Source organism: Gasterosteus aculeatus, chromosome 13, assembly GCF_964276395.1.
Source record: "Gasterosteus aculeatus chromosome 13, fGasAcu3.hap1.1, whole genome shotgun sequence".
NCBI classification, from domain to species: Eukaryota; Metazoa; Chordata; class Actinopteri; order Perciformes; family Gasterosteidae; genus Gasterosteus; species Gasterosteus aculeatus.
The window spans coordinates 6,921,995-6,938,796 of NC_135701.1; the positions used below are offsets into that span (position 1 = coordinate 6,921,995).

The window sequence follows — 16,802 nt, forward strand, 5'->3', positions numbered from 1 at the left end:
ACAACTGTATTAACACCTGACCTTATTTTAGATACTCTCAATAACCTTTGACTGCGAGACCGAGGGAATAAAAATGCTGACTCATTTATGGGTTTGGGACTCATTCCTAAAGCAAATGTGCAACACAGAGAGAGAGAGAAGGAACAAAGAAGGTCATCTGTCGGCTGCAAGAAATTAGCGGTAAAGTTGTCTTGTGTTATTAAGTGTACAGTGTCTAACACAAACTCGCACAGCATGTGTGAAATGAATGCGGTGCCTCTGGATTGAATTAGGCATTTTACCGGGTGGGGGGCGCGGGCGATGGAGCGGTAAACAAAACAAAAACCCAAAACGATTGCTCGCTTCATTTTAAATTACCGGTATGTTTTAACTGTCGGAGAGCAGCGCAGAGGCGCGGATTCGCACACACACGCGCGCGCGCGCGCGCGCACACACACACACACACACACACACACACACACACACACACACACACACACACACACACACACACACACACACACACACACACACACACACACACACACACACACACACACACACACACACACACACACACACACACACACACACACACACACACACACACACACACACACACACACACACACGTTTGCAGTAGAGCCGAGATCCTCCTTGTGGCAGTGGCAAGTGGGTGGCAACTTTGTGGCAGGCAGCGGCAATCGCCAGTAAATCAGTCGGCGTCACAACGGCACGCTGGGTGGGAGGAGCCAATTTTTCCCAGAAACAACTGTTATTTGTACGACAGGTCAGCTGCTGTAAATATTTTATTTAATTTTATTTTATTTGAGACACGTGAGCCCCCGTCTTCTTATTACAGAGGCTAATTTTAGGTTTGGACCGGCGGGTTCCGTGTAGGGGGTGGGGCTCTCAAGTTTGATGCCACCCACTTGCCACTGCCACAAAGAGGATCTCGCTGTCACTCCACGTTTGGTCGCACGTTAACGGATTTGTGTTGGCGGCAGTGTGGAGGCCTCGGTGCAGGTGAAATGCAGCCTCATGTTTTTTTGACGCTTGTGTCCAAAGACTCAAATCTCGCTTGCTTGTTGTGAAAGCCCTTGTTTCACAAACAGACATAAGCAGGAAGACTTTAACAGCTTCGCTCAAAGCAGTGGCCATATGAATCCCCCCCCCCCGCTCCCTCTTTACTTTTTAAACTTCCCCGTCCCCCCCCAGAGTAATGGATTTGGGGATAGAGTTTTGCATGGGGAATAAAGGGAATAACTGGCGTCTGGTCTCATGCTTTTAATCTCATCTGCATTTCATTTCCTTTTCATGTCTATAATTTGGTTGATGTTGAAAAGAAGAAGAAAAAAACCCTTTCCCTGAATCCGCCGAGGCCCCCACCGTCCTTTGCTCTTTGCAGAAGTCGGCCAGTAGTCTGTAGTCTTTGTTCCCGTTTGTTTTGGCGTGAAGCTGCAGGTGTATGGATTCAGGAATGCGGCACGGTGTCCTGACCCCCCCCCCCCCCCCCCTCTTTTTGGATAGTCTGTGCCCCCCCCACCCCATCCCTATCGGTAACTCCCCTTCACTCCTCCGTCTGACATCTGCTTTGTTCCATTTCTTCTTCTCTTCATGTCGCTCTTCCTCCCTAAAAGGCTCCTCTTCCTCCTCCATCCAATCCAACTCCACCATTGAGGTTGAGAGTGATGTAAACAAGGTTTTGATGGAGCAGCTGCACTCTGTTGTTTAATATCACCCATGGATACATATATCGCAGTTTCCATATCAATATAGTGGCCAAATGAGGTGCTACAGAGAATATTTTTGTACACATTATTCTTTTTTTATTCATTTTCTTTAATGCCTATGCGCTTTACGTTTCCAATTTTCCCATCAGTTTCCATTTCGATATTTTCACCATTGTTACTCTCGCTCCACAAAGATTCAATGACGCTCTTTCCTTTTTTTCTTTTTCAAGTTTTTTATAAAGTGGTGTTCTAGCGATTTGCATCCCAGCAGAAGTACACACTCACCTGCATTTCCATATTTATGCTAAAATGGCCCAGCGGACACCAGACTGCACCTACACAGCAGCTCACCTACCCGCAACACACACACACACACACACACACACACAGAGCCACAGACGTAACCAAAAAGGCCTTTCTGGGCTGTTTCAATTTGTATTTGCCCATTCGCCTCAAAATGGGTGGAAAATGGAGGTAGCCGGCGCCAAATAGGCCGCTTGCCAAATCACCGAAAACGCCCCAAATGGTCTCCATTAGGTTTCCGGGCTCTTTGCAGAGTGAGGCCTCAGTGCTTGGAGGTCATTTTTAAAAGCCCGTGGAAATACCCTCCTTTCAGCCAGTCACTGGTGTGTGTGTGTGTGTGTGTGTGGCCGAGTTCAGGCTTTATTAGGCTTCAGTGGTGTTTGGACAGCCGGAAGAACAGTACTAATAGGACAGAATGATGCAGAAATGGACCGAACGCTCCCTTGGAGTTCTTGGAGCTCATCCCCCTCTCCCCCCTCTCCTCTTCCCTCTCGCTCCATCTCCCCGCTCTTTCCGTGTCCTTCCTCTTCTCCTCATCAGCATCGCTCGGCTTTGTCAGCCTTGGCTCGGTGTTGCTCCACTCATTTTTCACCTCCCTTTTATTCCTTCTCTCTCTCGTTTCCCCAAAAAGCACTTTGAGTCAGCGGGGGGAAGCTTTTAGCCTCTGATTACTCCTACACGGTAATTTCTCCTTGTTTTGTCTTCTGCTTCTCTTTCACTCCTCCTGTGCGTTTTTACTTCTGTCTATTCCTCTCCCTGTTTTTCTTCATCATTTTTACTTGCCGGTTATCGCTCCTGTCTTTTTTACTACAACAATATTGTGGACGACTTGTGGCTGCAGTCACGGAGCAACGTGGGATTCAGGATCTTTTCAACCATGGTCCTTTTCCCAGAGGCTCCCCCAGTCCTTATATGTGTGTGTATCCATATAAAACTATTATTTTATTTGGGGTAACCTGTAGCTGCGGGGACCTCGACTATGTCCTACATTTTTTTATTTTCCGGTATCCTTTACTGGGTGAAACGTGTCACTCAGCAGGGAGGAAAACAAACCTTTATTTTAAGTAAAAATCGCTGCCCTCTACGACACACAGTTCTGGGTTGATATAATATTAAATGATATGGCTGGAAAGGTTAACTAGAACACAAAAGGCACATTAATGCTGAATGTCTAACATGCGCTTAGTCGGTAATACGCAGAGGAGCTGAACTTTTTTGTGTTAAGCTTCACCATTAACACTTTAAAGCGTGAATGTGTTCTCACAGGCTGCACAATGTGTGCTATGTGCTATGTGGTGCATGTCATGGATCTAGTAAACATCTAGGAAGGTAGTGAATCATTTCAATATTTTGGATTAGTTTTTGTTGAATTCAGCAGTAGTTTTTTATTTAATTGAGATGATGTACCCTTTCTCAACAAAATGGCAATATAAAAAAAAAAAAGCTGCCATCTTGACACTATTTATAACACTTTGTATTAAAGATTTAATAAATTGCCTTCTCATGTCGGTTTTAGTACATTAATTCCATAGTTTTTGTTGGTTAAGTGTCTCTTAATAACCCCCTAAAAGGGATGAATGGACTTTAAAATGCTGTCCGTATTCGCCGCGCTGTTGCTTTTTCCCGCTCTGAACTCTGGTTGTGATCCCTGCTGCTTCTGCCACGTTTCATCCCGGGGTTTGACCCCAAAGTGGCCCGCGCATTTCAAAGGTCACCAGGCCGCGCGACCTCTCGCTGCTCCGTTTGTCTGCGGACCTAGTTTTTGCCTTTCCTCTCGCTCTCTCTTCCTCTCACCCGACGTCGCTCTGCCTTGCTAGCTGCTTTGTCTTCGCCTCTTCCTCTCATCTGTCCATTTCACCTTCCTGTTGTACTCCATAACCACAAAGCACACTCCTCTCTGCTCTCTGCAATGAAGACGGATGAAAGCAGCATCGAAGAACTGACTCTGTGTTTCTTCCCGCTGCATCACGGACTGTTGCCTGACAAGCTGCTCAGCGGAGATGTGATGGTTGAAGCTACTCGAGCGGAAGTAACACTAAAAGGCTTTTAATCTGCATAACCCCCCCCCACACACACACACACACAACTCATTTCGACCCTTGTTTTTTTTTGTATAAGAAAATTGAACATCCATTATTAGAAAGCAGTGTGTGGAGGAAGGCATTTTACTGGACGGCACATGAGCATTACTGCGTCAAGTGCGCCGTGTGTGTGTGTGTGTGTGTGTCACGAAAGGCATTTAGAGTTCTGCTCTCAGCGACGTCGGTAATTAGCAGTAAAAACCCCGGCGATGTGGCCTGGGCGACGTTTTTCAAGGTCATTCGTTCGGTCTGCTTCACTCGCCGAGTCTTTTCCGCTTCAGCGACTCCTGCGTTGGGCAGTCTGCGTTTCTTTTAGCCCAACTCTCTTGAGATTGATTGCGATGTCCGTACATTATCGGTTTCAGGTCCATGCTTGGATACAGATTCACCGGTCATTCCGATGGAACGCATGCAGATGTTGTGTCCTCGCTTTCCAGCTTTCAGTGACCCACGACCGCCGTTTTCTCTCGGCCAAATCGCCACAACCACACTTTCCCCTTCATTCATCAAATATTCATCCCATTGGAGGAGTTAATAATTCATTATTGCAATTCAGAATCAGACATCAGACTATGACCATGAAATAATAATTTTCCATTTGCTCACGACGCATTGATAATTCATATTTTCTCCTCACCCTCGTCTCTCCTTTGACTACTTTTTTATAACTGTGATCAGCCCAACACCTGGTGAGGGACAAAGGCTGTGTCACTGCCTGTCCTCTGTTACCATGGTGATTTGGAGGTTAGCATCCCCAGAAGGGCCCCTAATAAGGAGGAAACAGGGTGTGAAATTAAGGTTGTAGGACAAATATAGCATCTGTGTTTTTGAGCAGGGCTGTGAAAATGTTGCTTAATGTAAATTGATAGAAAAACAAAGAGCAGGTGTTTTGTACTCTAGTCCTTTCTTTCAGGTCGATAAAACTTGAGATTGGAGGTGTCGTCCTAACTCGCTGTTCATCCGAGTTTCTCCCAGCAATGTGGAACCGTGGTTGCTCATTCCTCCCGCGTGCTCTCGAGCGGGTCTTTTTCCCCAAAGCAGCAATGAGAGCGCCTGGAGAGCGGGTGAGCCGGAATGGGGACGTCCGTAGCGTTTGATGTTTCAGGTCAAAGATTTCATCCCTTGTTGTAACAACACTCCCGGGGGCCGTGCCAGACATTTGTGTCTCGCTGGGCACATTGTTGGAGGACTGTATGTAAACATCTTTATCGGCGTCGTGCTTCATTCGGCTTCCCAGGCTCCCCTCAAGGTGAAAAACCCACCACGGAAATATTTTTTCCCTTCTTCCTTTCTCGGCAAAAGCCTTTTGCCTCATTTTTACGTTCTTTCTTTTCTTGATTATTTATTCGACGTTTTCATATTTTTTTTTTGTAAAGCACACTAATTGTTCTTGTCACGCTACTAGTTAAAACTGCACTACACTTATTAAAGACATTAACAATGTGTTAAGTTTGATTCCCTTGCTGGGGGTTTTGTGTTGCAGTTTTTCACGTGCGTGCGTGCGTGCGTGTGTGTGTGCGTGTGTGCGTGCGTGCGTGCGTGCGTGCGTGCGTGCGTGCGTGCGTGCGTGCGTGCGTGCGTGTGTGTGTGTGTGTGTGCGTCTGCGTCTCTTCTAACTATGCTGATGGGTGGAGAGAATGCGTGGGGACTTGCATGCATGAATAATGAAACGTTTCCCTGTCATTGCCTCATGTCCGTGTAACTGTTTTTGCTGAAAGTTCAACCGAGTTCACCGCAAAGTAAGTCACACATTCAGAACTGAAACTGATACTGGATGTATAGCAGGACGCAATATTCTCCTCAAAAACAAGAGAGAACATGTTTAGTTCTTCTTGATGTGGGACTACTGAGCAAATAAATAATAGCAGCTTTGAAAGATTGAAGCGTCAGCCTCCGCCAAATAAGGCTCATATTGGATCACCTTGAGAATGATCAACCCCAAATGTTTCCCCTTTCGGTTATTCAAACTTCCTCTACAGCTGGATCTCTCTGGGTAAACTGAAATGAAGTGCTTTTTGTCATCGGCTCATGCATGTGATGTTACGATACTGGTTTTCCAGCGCAACCATTTGACGATACACAAGGAAAGGCCTCTAGAATGTCATCAATCACCAGCTTCCAACAAAGGGCAGCAACAGGACGTTTTCTTATAATAAAGCAGAACCCAACAGATAAAGCCGCCAGGCCCATATAGTTTTGTTTATAGCTTATATATAGTTATTAGTTTTCAAAACAAATGTCAATACCCGGTATTGGCCGTAAAAACTCCGGCGTCGGTCGGCTCTTCCGCGCGTCCGCGCATTTGTAAATGTCACATAACGGCGATGAAGCTGATCAACGCGCCCACCGGTGATTCAGAGGAAACGCTGATCTGACCACGAGGCCTCCAGCCGGTCTCTATTTCGGATCGGCGCGGTTTGCCGCATCAAGCTTTTCTCTGGCTTTATCTTCCGTGCGTGCGTGTGCTGACATTTGTACCCATGTATGTTTCTGTGTGCTTCTGCTGGTGTGGACTGTTTGGGGAGGTTTACAGCGAAACGGGCAGGGGAGTAGTTGGGGAGGGGGGGTATCAAAGTCTTAACCCCACTGAATTAATCATAGCCTTCTTTTAATCCAGGCCGGCTCAGCCCTGAACACAGCTTCTTTGGCGTGTGTGTGTGTGTGTGTGTGTGTGTGTGTGTGAGAACCAGTGATGCCACAATCAGCAGGGAATGCTTGTTAATAATACATTCACAGCTCTGTACTTTATCTCTTGCTATTCTCTTCTTTCTGGCCTTGGATGCTTCACCCTCTCCTCGTGTCCCTTTTGGTCTTTCTCCAACCTTCCTCTCTCTCTTCACCCCGCTGTCTTGTGCTTTGCCTGGAAGTGGTTTTAATTGTCGATGATCGATGCGTCGGCGCTGTTGGTATTTTCACAGGTCTGCAGTGCTGCGCCCGTCGGCTCTTTGATTGAAGCTGCATTTATGAATAACTCAATATATATAGTTCATTTTCTCTTTCTCTTGGTTTGGTTTGCAACATGACACGTGAATATGACAATTGTTCGCCTGACCAGCTGTCTAAAAACCCAACAACAATCAGTAGAATTTCATGTAAAAAGTGTAAAGTCCCCACGCAAAGTAGCATTAATCAACTAATCCAGATTGACTAATTGACAACTAGTTCATATGCGTTCATAATTTTCAAAAGAAAAGGGAAGTACTGCAGTCCCTCCCATGTAGGAAGGCAATGGTCAGCTCAATGTGTGTGTGTGTGTGTGAGATACTGCACGTCTCTGAGTGTGCTACTAACGCACCAAAGACACTCTGCGCCTCCTCTCCTGCTACCGTATCACAAAGATTGCTTAAGATAGCAGATCTCTGTGTCAACCCCCGCTGAGCTGACTCTGCAGCGGGCCGTCCCGTAATGTCTGATTTTTATGCATCCCTCTAATGCCGACTGTAAACGCGCCACTCTTATCCTCCCCTCTGCTCTCTTTTATTAGAGGTCCCTAACAGGGGAGGCGCGAACAAAAGGTGTTCTTTGCATTTGTCCATGTGTACATCTAATTCTCGCACGCGCGCGCACACACACACACACACACACACACACCTCATTTCAAGCTGTAGAGTGAGCTGCTGAGCTGTGCCGGCCTGCACTGTGGTTTCTGCAGATAAAGTTTAATAAAAGGTTTTTTTGTGTGTGTTTCTTTTAGGAAATAAGGAAAGAAGTAGAAGGACTCATTAGAACACAAACGCCTCGTATTAAGGACTCTTTTGGAAACATTTCAATTCATGACAAGCTAGTTGTGTCTCCTGCTCATCATTTATCAAATCACGTGGACACAATTATTCAAAGAGCGTCTCTCCAGCTCCGCCCGCTGATCGGGTGGATCGTAAGTCTGAACCACAGAATCCGGATTGCTTCAAACCAGATTTTGTGCGCCGTATTGTGCGATGTTGTCAGATCCCGTCCTTAGCCGGGGACATTCTGATCCTTTCAGAAATGTCTAATTAGCAACCTGACAGCTGTACAGATCCTCAGGTGGATTTTGATCATCACTGTCTGTGTTGATACGGTAAAGGTTATTAGTGGTGAAATCCTGCTCCTGGTTAAAATAAAAGGATAATTGACGAGAGCCTGTGGACTTGATGATTAGGCAACGTAAGTGGGGATACGACGCAAAAGGTCACTTTTCCATTTTCCCACCGGTAGCTTTGCCGATACTCCGTTCTAACTTCCGTTCATTATGCCGGCCGCGCTGCGTACGACCTCCCTCCTGTAGAATTAGCATTGACGTGGGGAATATGGCAGTGAATGAAGGTTCAACAGTGACCCCTTAGCCATCTGTGATAGTGTTGAACTAATTAGCTTACTGCTGATGTCTCGCCCTCTCTGGCTCTCTGTCGCTAACTGTCAGTCCGTCCCACGTGCACAAACCGCTGTGGCTCAACGCGTCGGGTCCTCGTTACGCCGGTGGACATTAATGACGAGTTGAGCAGTAATGGGGAAGATAATGGTTGTCTTCTCTACAGCTTATTATGTGTGAAAATAAATGGAGCGCTGAGCCGCGGCGCCTCCAGAAGCAACGCATCAAGAGTCACTGCTGCCTCTTCACACCTGTTGTTGTTTAGCAATGATTGTTGGCATAACAAATTGCCATACTGGGACGCCATGTTTTTCTTTTTAACATCAGCATTTGGCCCCTGGAAGGCTCCCAACTGTGCAATATTTGTCTCCTTTAGACATTGGCGCTATATCACACAGCAAAGGCTACGTGTCTCATGTCTGCAGTAGCCGGGGACTGTCCTTGACGGCGCAAAAGTCCATTCACTAGTTGCTGAAAGTGACAAAGGGAAACCCTGTAGGGACGACTGACACGCTGCACCTCCGACGCCAGGCTGAAATTAGTTTGATACTCACGAGTTGACCTCTCGGGTTGACCTCTCGTTTTACCCAATCAGCTCCCAGCGTGGACCACATGACTGGACCGCTATAAATGGCTGAGATCAGATGGCAGAATGTGCCGTAGTAATGATGAAGTATTTGTTTTGTGTCATTTACTGGGTGTAAAATCCCATATGATAGTTTTTCAGAGGGCTCCCTCAACGCACATAAAAATGTCAGTCTCCAGTCGATACTCCACGAGATTAAATTGCCCCAGGACGTCAGCGTTCCTTTACGTTCAGCTCCTGTGGAAGACAAACGTATGGGAAAAGCCTCTCTTCATTTGGATCATGCCTCCGTCTCTCCGACAGCAGATACCGGACCCTGTCCCTAATCGTACCACATGAATAATGCCCCCTGTGAGTGAGCTCTGCGCGGACCACTGGCATGCAACGGCCGTCCCATTTCCTCGCCCTGGGCGCTGTCACCTACCTGGCCGCCATCCGCATCACAGAACCCCCCCTCGTGCTCTCGTGTCTGCGGATGTGTGTGTGTGCACCTCCAGAGCTTTTAGGATGTCTTCCGTCCCCCACGATGCACCTCTGGCTCCAATCAAAAAGCCCCCAGCAGGCAGCGGCTGCATGCCCGCAAGCCGTCAGGGCGGAGGAGGCCGGCCGCCCTCAGGCCGGCCCCCGGGTCTTTCTGCCGCTGACGAGGTTGAGGGCATGATGTGTGGAGGTCTGCTGCACGGGACCTGTGGATAAAGAAGCCAAAGGCGTGAGCCCATCCGACTCTGGAGAGTCCCAGTAAACTGAGCTACGTTCAGGCTCCCACTGAAGAACTTCTACTGGAATACCGTCTACGCAAATTGTTTGGGCGAAATGGGCCGATGATTTCTGACAAATCTGATGCTGATATTGATGGTAAAACAACTTCACTTGTGAAGTAGTGACCTTTTACATACAAGCCCCTTTAACTCACGATTGTCGTACAGTTTACGAGGCGACTTCTCGCGGCGGTCATCTTCTTCAGGGGGTTAACGGTGTCCCCCTCGGCAATGGAGAGTGCCTGGTCTCTGGTTTATTCTGTAATTGCTTGAATAATTGGTTAACCAGAGAAACCAAGATGATCCTGTGTGTAGAGAACCCACAGCGAGGCCTTATCATACATGCATGAGGGACCGGGGCTTCTCATTCTTCTCATCGTTGCGTATTTTGTCTCCTTTACAAATTCTCCCCCCCATGCACACACCCACCACTGGGAGCTTTGCCGTATTTGCTGAATAGCTTATTTAGAGAGGATTAACATCAAAGACCCACCAACAAGATCAATGTCTTCTCAAAGGTCTCAAAAAAGAAAGAGAGAGAGGGAGAAAGAATTGAAGCTGCTGTCTCCTCGTTGTCTGATTCTCTCAGCTGTTGCCAACCCCCCGCTCCATACCTTCAGTACTCGTCCGATAAGAAGAAGAGGCAGCGGTTCCCTCCATAGACTGCTGAACAGAACAATCCAATAGCCGAAGCTGTAAGGCCAGGCATGGGTGGGTTCTCCACCACAGTAGCCCCGTCATTCTGTTCCAGGTCCATGCTCAAATTGGCCTGTTTAAGTCCCATTTTTCATCATTAGCATGAGACGTAAAACTGATCTCTAAGTAGAGCTCAAAGTGTTAAAAGCCAATTCCAGCCCCCCCCCCCCCCCCCAGAGAGATTGTTCTGTGCAGACCAAAGTGTCTCTCTGCGGTTTCCATTTCTTTGGGCAAAGTGACGGAGCACTTGAGTGTCCTGGAGATGCTTTGAGAAGGGTCAACTTCCAGCGCATCGCGTACATCACAGCTGGCATCAGTTGTTTGGAGAGTCGTCTGAACTGCACACATTTAACACCTTACCGCACCAAAGATTTCTCTTTCTTGGTGTTGTTTTTCATTTCCCGCCACATATTTTTTATCAAAAATTACAGCTGCATAATTATGTTCGTTGTTAATGGAAGTTACATCCTCATGTTGTTGCCATGTCCACCGTGCACGCTGCAAACACAAATTGAACACCTTTAAATAGAAGCGCCCCCTTTTACTGTTGATGTGTGGAGTCGAATGCTTCTGTGTGTGTGTGTGTGTGTGTGTGTGTGTGTGTGTGTGTGTACTGCTGTTTAGAAACACCAGCTGAAGGGCACGGTGGGAAATTGATGGCTCACTATAGGCAGAGTGAATGGGTTCAGAAGCAGTATTTCCAATAATGCATTTTCTCCGCCTTCCTGAAAGCAAGCACGAAGAATAAGAAGTTGTTGGTTTCTATTGTGGGACGCTGCCTTTGGTGGTTGTTTTCGCAAAACGGTTATCGACTTCAACCTGTTTGCACTTAAATGCCGAAGTCTCGCAGTCGTACTCCCTTTTAGCTGGACTTTTTGCTTTCAGAGCGTTTTTTTATATATTTTTTAACGACTGGGTCGTCCAAGCAACAGAACTAGACTCGATCGCTGCGTAACGCACGCCTGCCTGAGACCTATCGCACCGCAAAAGCCCGCAGCCAAAGAACGAGTACGGTAAGTTGACATTGAGGATGGGCCCTTCAGGGACAAGAACATACCGGCATTGGAAAAACTCCAGAGCGGCGTTTGGAGGCTTTGACAATGAGGCTCTATAACAGTCACCGCTTTGCATTCAAAGGAGTGAAATGTGACTTTTCCGGCTTCCTCCGGAGCGCCTTCCGATTTCTGTCTGACGCGCAACAAAGAGCTGTTGATATGTTGCATCGGGGAGCAGAACACTTGAGAATTTCATTTTCTCGCTATGTGGCGTAATGACTTTGCATTTAAAGGCATAAAGTACGTCTCTTGGCTTCCTCCGCTGCAGCAGCGCCTGATTTCTTTCTGACGCGCGACAAAGCATTATTGATCCTCTGGAGGGCGGGAGGGGCGGAGGGGAGGGGGGACAAAACCAGGGTCTCCAAGAAGCCAACACTCGTCCCTCTCACCCGTATGTGCAATTACACGGGCACGTGGCCACGCGGCGGTGAGATCCGAGGGCTTAAACAGCTGAATAACCGACAGGTCCTTTTCAGCGGTGAGTGGAGCGTTGGAGTGAGGCGATCGCCCATGCAGACCACTTTCCCACCCGGCGTCATCGAGGAATGCCGACGGCGAGAAGTGTGCGATGTGTGGATGGTCCATTAATTGATTTCCATAAGAAAACGCCTGAAATGCTGCATTTTGTTCAGGAAATGGAGTGCTTGGCGCTAAGTAGGCAGCAGTTACGCTTTTTCAAATGTGTGAATAGGGTAGGGCAAGTTGTTCTATTTATTTTTTTCAGATGGCCACAGCTGGAGGAAAGTGGAACTATTGATCGTGTGAGTTTCATTTTTCAAACATAGTCATCTTTCAGAGCTTCGATTTGTGAAAACTACAGTGTGCTTTTTCACATCATGTCATGGCTTCTTTTTTTGTCACAGTAGAGATTTGTGAGTAGAGTATCCCTGGCTTGGGGGCAGGAGGTGAGCGTGAATGACCATACTTTTCCTCAGCCTTGCTCTTGATCAATTGCTTGATCGATAGTTTAAAAGTTGCAAGTTTGTGTCAAAGTTTGCAAATGTCAAACCGTTTGGGGTCACAGCTTCTCAACTGTAAAGCTACGATGGCTTTCTTGATATAGATGATAGGCAATTCAATTTTTGGGCTATTTGGAGAGAAATACATACAAATACATCCAGATAGAGAAAGGAATCAATCGGTTGATGCAGAAATGAATTGGCAGATTAATCGACCAAGAAAATAACAATGGGTTGCAGCACGGTTCAAATTACAGCCCTGACTTTTGAATGCACTTGCTTGAGAAAAATAATTTTTACAAAGCCCCACTTGAGGTGGGGGAGTGTGGGGGGTTTAAGTCATCACAAGTTTTGGCCCTACAGCAGGTTACACTAACACCACACACACGTTCAGCGTCTTCTGGCAGATAAAGGCCGGCCTCGTGGGAGGACTTAACAACACACTACTATCCGCCTATCTCTCTCACGTCCGAGTGCAAACAAGAATAGCTTCTGACTGTTCTTTGCGAAGTTCAACATTCGAACCGGCCTCCAACTGGGGTTTCATGATGTCCAGCCCCCCGCATCCCCCCGTGACTTCTTATGCAAAGCCGGCGAGCCGCGCAGACGGATCGTTACTAGAACGCGGCGCAGTGTATTCAGCAATCATCATTCATCCGTGTGTCGGCGGATTCTCTCTCAGCTCGGCCCGGTGTTCATAAAGCTCGGCTAATTAGACTGATTGATTAGATGCTGGTGATTCGGGGCTCCTCATCCCGTCCGGCCCCGAACGAGATCGGACCGCTCGCGTATTCACGGCCACACGCACACACGCACACTGGTGTGCTCGTGTGGCCCGTCGCTCCACCCGCTCCGTCCTTCTCACCGCCTGCCCGTCCGCATGCATATTCAGACAGGATTTAGCGGCATTAAAGAGGCAGCCGAGCACAGAGTTACATTATGTTAACATGCAAAGATTGCAAATCTCTCACCCCCACCCGTCCCCCTTTGATGATTCCCCCTTGTTTTGCTAAGAGAAGCGCCACGTCCGTCTGGACTGAACTCCCCCCACGCCTCAGATAGTGTAGCGTTGTTTACACCTGCCGATCTGGATTTAAGGGGGGTCCGCCGGAGCTCTCGCTCCGCTCGTCCCTTCCTACGCCATCCTGATCGATGAGCTCGCCGGGCTCTAACCGAACCGCCTGCACTAAGTGCACAGTGCCTGCTCATCAGCACGGTAAAGAGACGCTCCCCCGCTAGAGTAAAACCGTACCACTTTCCGGTTGTTTGTCTCCAGGCAGCAGATATAACAGAGGATGATAAGTTTTCATTCCGTTTTTTTTTTCTTGGGCATTGGCGTCAATACAGCCCATCTGAGGTCTTTAAAAAGAGACAAAGTGCAGCCATCTCAGTTTGTGGTGTGTGTGTGTGTGTGTGTATGTGTGCGTGCGTCCCGAGGCTGTGATGAACCCACTGCACCATCAGCCCTAAGAGAGCGTTTATGGGGAAAATCATTACCTTGGAAAGAACAGAACTTTGATGAAAATCGTCCCACTTCAATTTGCACCGTCCTGGTTTATGGGTAATACTGGAAATCTGTGTGGTGCCACGAATTGAACCTCGCGATTCAGTAGCTGAATAAAGACGTCGTGGTATTTAGGTATTAGGATTTGAAGCAGTGAGATAGTAGTTAATGTAACGTGGTCCAAGGAAAACAGTCTGTCGTCTGGCTGTGTCGTCTCAGTGGGGATGCTGACGTGGGGGATTCTGGGTAAAAAGCGAATGCAGGATCGTCCACTTCAACGTCTGCCAGAGCGCAATGCAGCGGAGTTCGCTCCAGCACACGCTGGAGGCTCTGAAGCTTGTCAGCATGACTCGCATGTTACAGACAAATATTACAAAGAAAATGCAAGAAGAAACATCTTTGCAGTCGACACATGAGTTGCTCATTTCTGCATCTTGTCTTTTGTCCAGATGAGGACATTTTTCCATGTTGCTGAACGTTCAGCAAATCCGTTAAGATTAACAACATAATGATGCTGCCTACTGTCGTTTGGTTGACAAATGGCTCAAGCGGAGATATTCTGGATGATCTGTGTCTGTCTCTCTGTGTGATTTCACCCATCAGCCACAGACGGGTGGGAGGTCTAAGGAGGAGCCACTATCTCTGGTCGGCAATTCAAGATAAAAGTTCTGCAGGGGCCCAGAAAGCGTTATTTTGTGTGTGTTTGTGTGTGTGTGTGTGTGTGTTTGTGCCAGTGTGTGCGTCCGGGTTTGTGTGTGTGCTATTGTTTATCAAGAGTTTCAAACGTAGACAAATGACAGTGTTCCTGCCCTCCACACACTCCCTGCAATCCCTCTCGCTGATGACCTGAAAGTGTAAGTGTGTGTAAGTGTGTGTAAGTGTGTGTAAGTGTGTGTGTGTGTGTGTGTGTGTGTGTGTGTGTGTGTGTGTGTGTGTGTGTGTGTGTGTGTGTGTGTGTGTGTGTGTGTGTGTGTGTGTGAGCACAAAGAAGCAAATGAAAGAAAGCGGGGTTGTTTTTGTTGGGGGAGGATCAGTCTCGGAGGAAGGGATCGGGCGAGAACTATCGAACAAGGGATGAGCGGCGAGCTGCTCGGCTCTTCTCCCCGTCCGCGTCTCTGCCGCCGCTGCGTTTGATGCAGAGAAACGAGTCGCGTGATTGACGAGCTTAAATGCCCTCGTTGGATGAGATGTGGTCCCCTGGGTGCTGCCCCAGCGCTCTGTAAGAACACGCCGCCAGACACAAACCCACCCCATGCCGCCACCACAGCACTCTCAACAATTACCCTCCAGCTCCTTAAGATGCACACAGAGGGGGTATCTTTATGACTGCAGCATTTCCACCTCTCTTTTTGCTTTTCCCCTGCCTTCCTTACCTCGTTCACCCGGAGTCCATTAGACCAGATCCCTTCTAAAAGCCCGTAAGGCCTCTCTTGGCTCGCCACTTGTCCTCCAAAGCCCCGCCATGCCTTTTCTTTCCATGTTTTTAAATCAAAGCCCATGGAAGGTTGAGGGAGGGAGGCGGCAAAAGAGAAATTTGGGACGTTTTTTTTTTTTTTGCATTCGTGGGTTTGAGACAAATTTTAGTTTCAAGCTTGCACCGACAAAGAGTGACACACACACACACACACACACACACATGCACACAAACACACAAACTTAATCTGATACGGTACATGCCCTCCTGGCCTGTTCTGCTCTGGTGGTTTTTATTTTTTCTCTCCTCTCTCTCACCTGCTGAGAGGTACTGTAGCTGTGTAACCTGCTATCCCGCCTGCGCACAAGCATATAGACACACACACAACTGTACCCGCAAACCTTTGCTACACAAGTACCAGGATGAAACACCGTCTCTGGGTGGCCCCTCTGCTGCGATTCGCTCGCTTCTTTCACAGACGGTTTGTCTTCGAGGATCGCAACGGAGCGTCGCCTTTTGATTCCGCTGGTAGTCAACCCGAAAATGTATTCCTCGATGTTTTCCAGGCAGAGGCCGTGGTGGGGGAGGGACGTGGGGGGGACGTGGGGTTAGGGAGCTCCGGCCAGCACACTTCACCCGCAAGCTGCTCAGCTCAGACTGGTTCTTCTTGGGGGGGAATTCTTTTTTTTTTTTTTTTTCTTTACTGCTTCTTACCAAAAACAGAACTGTGCTCGTCCACCCGTCTCCATATGCATCAGTGTCTCAGAGCGAGCGCGCTGACTCGCCTTCAGTCTTAATCTTTTCTGACTGCAGGGAGTTGTGTGGTGGGTCCAAACCTGAGGCGTAGAATTTTAAGGTGCATCCAGTTATCGGTTGCTCTGAAAAAACTGTTATGTACAAAGCCGGCGAGCGCAGCGAGACTGCGGACGTACGCGCACACCCCCGTGTCCGGGATGGTCAGTTGTGTTTTAGGGCGAGGAGTCTTATTGCTTTTTGTAAAACGCTTAAAGGACCGTTGCGAGGAGGCGGGACACAGAAACTCACTCAACCGCCCTCCTGCTGTAAAGATGAAAACCTAAACTCTGTGCCATCCCTTTGTGAAGACATAATGAATAGTGTGCTATCATTTGCTAATTAGCACAGCAAGTTAAGCTGCGGCTGATGGGAATGTAATTAGTCTCGCAACTAAAGTATTTCAACTTTGACCTGTTTGAGGCTCCAGATGGACGAAGTGATTAGAATTTATTCTAAAAGTGTGAGGCCCAAATTCCATAGCAATCCCAGCTATTAAGACAAAAAGGAGGATGACAACAATCTTTAATGTTTTATTGTCTGTGTGAGCTTTTGTAACAGTGCAGCACTTTATAAACGTATGTCAGTGTGAAC

General features: G+C 47.8%; 1 protein-coding gene across 7 annotated transcripts in view; it reads left to right on the forward strand.

Moving 5' to 3' along the window:
• Positions 1 to 16,802, forward strand: part of fbxl17 (F-box and leucine-rich repeat protein 17) — a 166,677-nt gene that overhangs the window by 30,114 nt on the left and 119,761 nt on the right. The window lies entirely within an intron of this gene.